This window comes from Vitis vinifera, chromosome 3 (genome assembly GCF_030704535.1).
Source record: "Vitis vinifera cultivar Pinot Noir 40024 chromosome 3, ASM3070453v1".
In the NCBI taxonomy this organism is placed as follows: Eukaryota; Viridiplantae; Streptophyta; class Magnoliopsida; order Vitales; family Vitaceae; genus Vitis; species Vitis vinifera.
This window is the reverse complement of record NC_081807.1, coordinates 16,216,496-16,226,034: the sequence shown is the minus strand read 5'-3', so window position 1 is coordinate 16,226,034 and position 9,539 is coordinate 16,216,496.

Here is a 9,539-nt window from a genome sequence, read left to right as displayed (position 1 = left end):
TCAGATTTGCTGAGTTACTCTATAAATCCTTGTCTTATTTGTATTTTCCCTCTTCTGAATACGATTGGATTGCATGCGAGATATTGAAGAGTAGTCATTGAGGCTAGTGCTTGGCAATTAACAAGGCTAAATCTATTTCATATCAATTATGTAGAGATAAGACGGAAAACAAAAATATTAAATTAGTAGTAATAATTAAATTAAATTAAATATATGCTTTATAAAGTCGACATTCAAATACTTTAGAAGTTGTATTTCATCTTAAAATTCTATTTGTAGCAAAAAGTTCTTCAAAGGCTTTAACAACTTAAGCCATTCACAATTGAACAACTTACGTTATGTTTGGTTCATAAAAATTTTAGAGAAAATGCAAAGAAAAGAAAATAGAGTAAAATGAAAGGAGAAATGAAGAAAAATAAAAATATAAAAGTCAATAAATTATTTTTGTATAATACTTTATACACTATTCAATTATTTTAAACATTTTATATAAATATTAAATAATTTAAAAATGTATACATTTGTAACTACTTTTAATACTATCAAACAAAAAAAAATAATTTTCTTTTCGGTGGTATCTTTTGGAAATCATACATAACCTTAATTTCGTGAGGCTTGAGAAATAATGATATTAGAAATAGAAGTGGACTAGGACTTGGAGATGAATTAAGAGCATAATAACTCACAAGAACACTCAGAGGAAATGGAAATTTGAAGAACTGTTGTGCCATCATTCCTCTGCAAATGAGCTTTACTATCTTCTTGACTTTGTCGCTCTAGTCCCATTTTGTTAGCCAAAAACTCGAACTTTGAAGTTTGACCATAGCGGGCTGCACAAAAAATAGGCTTCACTCCTAAGTCGTTGCACGCAATTAGCATGTTTGCATTGTTGGAGCTGAGGTCCCAAACTTCTGGCTATTTTTTGTCTCGCTTTTACCTGCAATTCAAGGCTTGCCTAGTGATGCCCAAGCAGACTCCTCCGAGGGTAAAGCCAGTTGGCGCCCCATGGGAGAATGAAAATTACTTTTTATTAAGTTCCTTTTTTCTTACTGTTATAAAAAAATAAAAATAAAATAAATTAAAAATTTTTAAAAAACTTCAGATTACCTTTTTAACAAAAATCCAAGATCCAATAAAATTGTTTCACTGTTCAAATCTTCAGCCCATATCTTTAATGGAACCATAGTCAAATCGGGAACCACCTAGTTTCACAGCACAAAAACCTTTCACCTACTCTTTGGAGAACTTTTCTTTTCGAAGTTCTCTCTATCCTTTTCTTTTTTTAAAAAAATGTGAGAGTCAGAGAGCCATAGAGATTGAGTCAGGGATAGATTGTGTCAAAGAGAGATTTTATATATATATCTTTAGTGGGGAGGTTTCTAAGCAGTTTTTTTTATAGTTCTAACTCCTAGAAACCGCTCCTCCCATATCTCTGACATATTAGATCGGGTTGGGTTAGCCTAACTTGGGTACCCACCCAATTCAAACATCTCCCACTTGTACAAGATGGGTTGATATAATTGATCAATAATCATCCAAGTCCATTCTCTCCGTTTTTTTAAGGTGATTCATATAGGCAAATGGGCCATGTGATCATGCGAGCACATCTACTATTTGGGAGCTTATAAAGTTATGTACCTATTAGGGATGCATAATAGCTTAACCCCAAAATTATTAGTGAACAGTTATAATCATGTCTCATTGTACCCTAGATTATTTAGTCACATTTTAATGTATAAACTTAATCCCTCAAAGTTGTATACTACTCAACAATATAAATGTATTCACAATTATATTAGCTACAAAAGCAATATAATTGGTTGACCGTGAATACATCTTTATCAATTTAACTCAAAAAAAATCTTTCTTTTAGGCTCATGTCTTTTAGATTCAAATTAATCACTTGCCCAATATGTCCCATAAGGATAAATTATTTTATTTCCGTTGGAAACATACCAAAGTAGCGGCATTAATTTGTCACCTCAAAACATAGCCAAAAATACAAAGAGTACAATACTAGGTTATTATAATTGTAATAAGCCTTAAGAATTTCACATAGTGAGGATGCATGGATTAATCACTCACTTTCCTTATCAGTCACATTCACACATGTAGTATGAAATACATGTTATGGTGGTTTCTCTTCACTTAGAGAGTGTATGTCAAACTACCACCATATGGACTTCAACTAAGAGCTTCACACCAGCAGCTTGTTTGAGTTTTACATCTATGGTTCTCCTTAAACCTTATATGCTAAAACTCAAGTCCGGTTCAAATAGACAAATGTAATTGTGGGTGATTACATTCAGTCAAGATGTCATCTATATAGACCTCATTTTGATACTTAATCAAGGCGACACTCATCATCCTTTGTATACTTTTGACTAATTTATCATCATTAGTATTTTGTGTCTCATCCCAACTCACAAACATATTAATTGGGGTGGTTGCTCGTGTGAGAGAGCAACCTCTACCTGTTGACATACATTTAAGAGAATATATGTATAAGTACTATATACAAATTCAATGATATGAATAACAAATACTCATCTCATTTGATCATTTACAGAGTATCTTATGTCCAATCAATAATGATCCATGTCATATAATCAACATATAGTATAACCTACGCAGTCTTACTGACTTTACATGTATAGAAAACATGTCTCTCAAAATGGATTTCGTGAATGGATCAGCAACCATCTCATGCGTAGGTAAATATTTCAGGATCACTTCATTTCGTGAAATAATATCTCTTATAAAATTATTCTTGGTATCTATATGCTTAGTTCTTTCATGATATTTTGAGTCCTTTACATAAGCAATCATATCTTGACTATCACTATAAACCGTTGTTGGCCTAAAAACATCCTTAACTATTTCCAAGCTTTGCAAAAATCTTCTCAACCATATAGCTTCCTGTGTTGCAGCTGGACAAGCAATAAATTCGACTTCCATGGTTGACAAAGCAATACAAGTCTGTTTCTTGCTTCTCTAGGAGATAGCACCATTGTTAAGCAAGAATATATATTCAGATGTTAATTTACGCTCATCTAGATCACCTGCCCAATCAGCATTTGAATAACCCACCAAACGCAATTCTTTGCCTTGGTAACAAAGAGAATAATCCTTAGTGCCTTTTAGATGCCTAAGAATTCTCTTTATTTCTTTCCAATGCATCATTCCAGGATTTGCTTGGTAACAATTAACCATTCCAACAGCATAGTAAATGTTTGGTCTTGTGCACATCGTAGCATACATTAAACTCCCAGCAGCATTAGAGTATGGAACATTACTCATTTTTTTCTTTCTTCTGGAGTCTTTGGACCCATTTCTTTGCTTAATTTTCACCTCTTGCAAATGGAGTATCAATGGGATTGCAATCTTGCATATTAAATCGTTCAAGGGTTTTCTTAATATAGTGTTTTTGTGAAAGAGCCACTAATCTTTTAGAACGATCTCTATGGATGTTTACTCCAAGAATATAAGATGCTTCTCCCATATATTTCATCTCAAAAGTAGATGATAACCATCTTTTAATGGTTTGAACAAACTCCAAATTATTTCTAGCTATAAGTATATCATCCACGTATAAAGATAATAAGGCATATTTATCTTTATATTGTTTAATGTAAACACAATGGTCCTCATTAATCATTGTGAAATTGTATGAAGTTATCACACAATGAAATCTCAAGTACCACTGTCTAAATGATTGCTTAAGGCCATATCGATCGATTTAACTTGCACACTTTGCATTCTTGGCCTTGGATAATGAAACCTACTGGTTGTTCCATATAGATTTCTTCATTCAACTCTCCATTAAGGAAAGTTGTCTTAACATCCATTTGGTGTAGCTCTAAATCCATATTAGCTACTATAGCTAGAATGAGGCAAATTGAGGCAAACCTAACTACTGGAAAGAAAGTTTCCTCATAGTCTATACCCTCTTATTGGGTATAACCTTTAGAAACTAATAGAGCTTTATAATTTTCAATAGATCCATCTGCCTTTCGTTTTATTTTAAAAACCCATTTGTTCCCAATAGCTTTTCAATCTAAAGGCAGATCAACCAAGTCCCAGACCTTATTCTTTTGCATTGACTCCAATTCCTGTTCCATAGCTTTTCTCTATTCATCCTTAGTTGGACACGTTAGAGCCTCTTGAACCGACTTAGGCTCAACATCATCATATTGAGTAACAATATGAACTTCCCCTTCAATCTTAAATCGTCGTCAAGGAATAATTTGTATATAACTTTTTCTCAATATTGACTCTTTCATTATACTTGTTATAGGTACCAGTTCACTCCTACTAGGTTCAGGCATCAATTGTTGTTTGGGTGTAGATATTATGCCAGGATCCATCATTTCATAAAGATATAAATCCCTATCAATCTCACCCATACATGGGAAATCGTCCTCTAAGAATGTGGCATCTCGTGATTCTAATTCAGTTACTCTTCCATCTTCATGCTCACCTATGAACACATATCCTTTAGAGTGTTCATTGTATCTTATAAAGATATATTTCCTTCCTTTAGGACCTAATTTTCCATATTTATGAGAATGAATGTGAATATAAGCTGCTAACCCTCATGGTCACAAATTGCTTAAATCAAACTTTCGATTATTCCATAACTCATATAGAGTAGATGCAACAGTCTTTGAGGGTACTCGATTAAGTACATAGGCACAGTCAACAATGCATCTCCCCAATATGAAATGGGAAGATTTGCTTGAGCCATCATTGATTTAGCCATGTCTAACAATGTTCTATTCCTCCTCTCAACAACATCGTTTTGTTGTGGAGTCCCTGAAATAGTCAGTTGTCTACTAATACCCTTTTCATCACATAAATATTTAAATTGTTCTAATAGGTATTCTCTACCTCAGTTTGTTCTTAATGTTTTAATCTTTTTATCCAACTGATTCTCAACTAAATTAATGTAGCATTTGAAGCAATCTAATACTTCTAACTTATGAGAAATCAGATAAACATGACCGTAACGAGAAAAGTCATCTATAAATGTGATGAAATACAAGGCGCCATGCCTTGCTTTAACACTCATAGGACCACAAATGTCAGAATGGATCAATTGCAATGGTATTTCAACTCTAGTTCCTTTTCCGAATGGTTTTCTTATTGTCTTACCTGCTAGGCAATATTCACAAGTTGGCATATCAATTTTAGTGAATTGACCTAGTAGATTTTCTCTAGCTAGTCTATTCATTCTCTCTTATCCAATATGCCCAAGTCTAGCATGCCATATGATCACATTATCACATGTATTTCTAGAAGTAGTCATCAATGAATAATAACTATCATTAGTATTAGACGATACACAATTATCAATGTCAAGAACCATAAAACCATTCAGAATAAATCCAAAACCATAGTATGTTGTTCCCAAATACAACTCCATTACTGAATCATGAAAATTTAAATTAAAACCTAAACCAAGAAGGACTAACATAGAGACCAAATTTCGTCGAATATCCGAAGCATAAAGAACATCATGTAGGAATAGGGTACCTCCTCTACGTAACTCCAATTCACACGTTCTAATGCCCTTGACTTCAACTTTGAAGTTGTTTCCTACATAGATTCATCTTATACCAGAACTAATTTTTCAAAACTCTACATATGCTCCTCGGTCTCTAGCTATATGGTCTGTGGTGGCTGAGTCTACAATCCACAAAGGAATGGATTCAGTTAACATTACACAACTAGAAACATAAGCACATGAGTTATTTGAACAAGACCATACCTATTTCGGCTTAGTGCACTCATGAGTGAAATGACCCTTGTTGCCATAATTGTAGCATTTCAATTTGATGTTGTCCTTCTTAACACGCTTGAACTTCTTACGTGCCCCGATTTTTCCTTTCTTTGAAGCATCATCAGATATCTTATTCTTCTTAAAGAATTTTCTATTATGCTTAAAGCCGAAAGTTTTGCGTCAACTAGATTCAGCTACATAAGCTTGTTCATTAGGCCTAGCAACCACAAGTTACTCGACTTCCAGTTCAAGATGGTGAACTATATCATCAAAGGTCTTGACACTCTCATTATGTGTCATGTTCATCACCATGTGTTCCCAGCTCTTTGGTAGAGATCTGATGACTGCCTTAACCTGTTGCTCATCAGTGAGGACATGTCTGGATGTCTTAAGCTCTCTTATCATTCTTTTCATCTCCTTGAGATGTTGTTTCATTGTATGGTTTGGTCACATCTTGTAATTTCCAAATTTCATTACAAGTTCTCTTAGCTTTGTAGCTGAAAGTCCACCATACTTTTCTTTTAAAGCTTCCCACATCTCATGAGCAGTTTGGTACACCTCATGCTCAATCAAGAGATCATCTTGCATACAACTTAACAATGTAATGCAAGCTAAAGAATTCTTTTTCTTCCAGGCCACATAAGTCTCCTGATCTTTTCTATGTTGAGCAGAGTTCCCTTGTTCAGGTTCTTGCATAATATGATTTAGTGTTTCAAGAGCCTCTTGCTCTTCAAGGATGTATCAAACCTTGCGATGCCAAATCTCATAATTATCATCATTCAGTTTTTCACCCTTATTTAGTTATGCTATGATGTTTTTAGTTGCAATCAACATATTCAACTACATAGAGATATTGCACAAATCTTATTAGTTGGTACTTTTACAGATATCGATACTCATACTTGCTCTAATTATCTTCTAATATGTAATAACCTTAATTGTAATAGAAACAGCAGTTCCCTATGTTCCCAATCAGCTCCTATACACAATTTTAATTATTACTAATTAGAAATAATCTGTGCAAGTATTACCATATCTATATTTTATATTTTAGGCAAGAAATTACATAAATTTCCTTTAACCTAAAACTTCTCACTTCATGAAATAATATTGTACAACTAGTATGTGTTGACAATATATATATATATATATATAAAGAACTGAAGACATGCAAATAAAAAATATATATATACTAATTCAACAAGATAAATATACATGTCATGTCTTTCATATCAAAATATTTACATTTTATGTACAAAGCATAAAAGAAAATGTAATATATAGAAGAAAAACTAATCTTCTCCCTTGAAACTAAAAGGAACAATGTTAGGATTATACACAGTGTCTTCTATAACTCTAGAAGTTGTTTTTAATAACCATAACCCTCTAAGATTTATATGCTTGATAGAATTTGAAAAATTTGCATTTTGCAAGTTAAGAGAAATAGAAAGTACTGTTGTTCGTCTAATGACATTCTTCACAAAACATATTTGCCAATGTTCCTTGAAAAGAGCTACCAAGTCATCAAAATACCTATTTGTCAAACCTTGAGGCCCTTCTTGAACAAATTCCCATATGTTTTCTAAAACTTTATCCTCAGGTTTTGTGAATGACATTTGTAAAATTTGCTTTTTATGGTCTAGCTGGAAAATATATCCCACTTCCAAATACTTGATCATATTAACCACATGATTCACACATTCATTTATAGAATGACTAGGGTCCCTCTTGTAATTCATAAGTGTATCTAAAAACGACCAAGGTCCTCTACCCCTTAGTACTCTCCTAGTTCTCTTCATTCATACCATTTTGCACCTGACCAAAAGAATTTAATTTAATTTTAATGAGTAACATATACTCATACTTTAATTAAATATTTGAACAAATCAAAATTTAATTAGAAATACACAATTAAAAAAAATGTCTTTCATTATCCCTCAAAATTTTTATTATTATTCTTATTTTATACATAGGTCAACATTCATCATTTGAAATAAACAATATAGTACCAATAAATGGTATTTTATGTCATATCAAATGTTGGTACTTTGGTGGTAATAAGGGACTCTTTTAAAATAACCGACTTAGGTTCGAATCCTGGGATATCTCGTAATTTATTTATTTATTTTATTCTAATATCCAATTTCCACTATTGGATATTATCTACATTTTATTTCCTTTTTTTTTTTTTGGATATATTTGGATTATGGGTGAGTCTAGGATTATTGTCTCATCCCATCATTCAAATTTTTATTTTATTTTATTTTATTAATTTTAATATCCAATTTTGCGTTATCGGACATTACCAATAAACTTCATTATTAGATATTATCCTCTTTCCATTTCCTTGTAGATATCTAGTATTTCCCTACAGATATCTAGTTCTTTCGATGCACATCCATCATCATTTACTCACTGCATTCATTATTATTTTTTTATTTTATTTACGATAACTCTTCTTTCCAAAAACAAATCAAAATAAGAAACTATGTCCTTTCTCAAAAGAAAATAAAACAAACCAACATCCTTTGATACCATTGTTATAAAAAAAGAAAAACTTCGGATTACCTTTTTAACAAAAATCCAATATCTAATAAAATTGTTTCACTGTTCAAGTCTTCAATACTCCAGGTCTTTAATAGAACCACAATCAAATCGGGAACCACCTACTTTCACAACACAAAAACCTTTCACCTACTCTTTAGAGAACTTTTCTTTTCTAAGTTCTCTCTATCCTTTTCTTTTAAAAAAAAAAAATATGCGAGTCGGAGAGCCAGAGAGATTGAGTCAGAGAGAGATTGTTTTTATATATATATATATATATATATATATATTTAGTGGGGAGGTTTCTGAGCAATTTTTCACAGTTCCAACTCCTAAAAACCACTCCCCCCATATCTCTGACATATTGGATCGGGTTGGGTCAACCCAACTTGGGCACCCACCCAATTCCAACACTAACCTTCTCATTCCATGATTGAGATCTTATCTGCTTCTCTGCTTATCAACGAGGGCGGAAGTAATGGGGGTATCCTCTGCCACTCTGCTTTCCACTTCGCCATTTTCACACGATTCCTGACTTTGGGCTAACTGCTCCCACTACTTCAGATGGTTTCCTCCCATAGCTCCCATGTGTCTTACCCCGTTTCTTCTTGGGTCAAAACATTCTGACCAGGCCCTCTAATAAGGCCCTTAGTTTTTAGCCTTATGGCCCAGGCCCATAATTCCAAGTCCGTTTGGGTTCCTACGCGCATCTCTCCTCAAAAGCTCCTCCGCCTCACTGATCGTGGTGTTGCTGGTGGCTACTTCGTGGAGTATAGTGTTGCCGTCTGCAGGCAACATCTTCAGCAATTCGAGTACCAGATTTTTTTTGTTCGGAGTGAGCGACCATGTGGAGGACTGTGTCGTTGTAAATACTAGTTCTCTGTAATGGGCCTTCATGAAGTTTACGGCAGAGTCGTCTCACTTTCCAGTACATTTCGTAGTCCGCCGTATGAGCGTCTTTGGAGAGGAGAGAGCAAAGGTCTTACAGTGAGGGCAGTACTGCAAAATCTTTTCGTCACAATTTTCCAATTGATAAGGTTATAATTATTTATTAAAAAGAAGAAAAAATTGGTAACCTAATTGCTTAGGGCCAGTTTGTCAATATTTCTGAATATATATTCAAGATAAAGAATAAAATAATAATGTTATTATTATTATTATTGTTATTATTATTATTATTAGTATTATTAGTATTATTATTATTGTTATTATG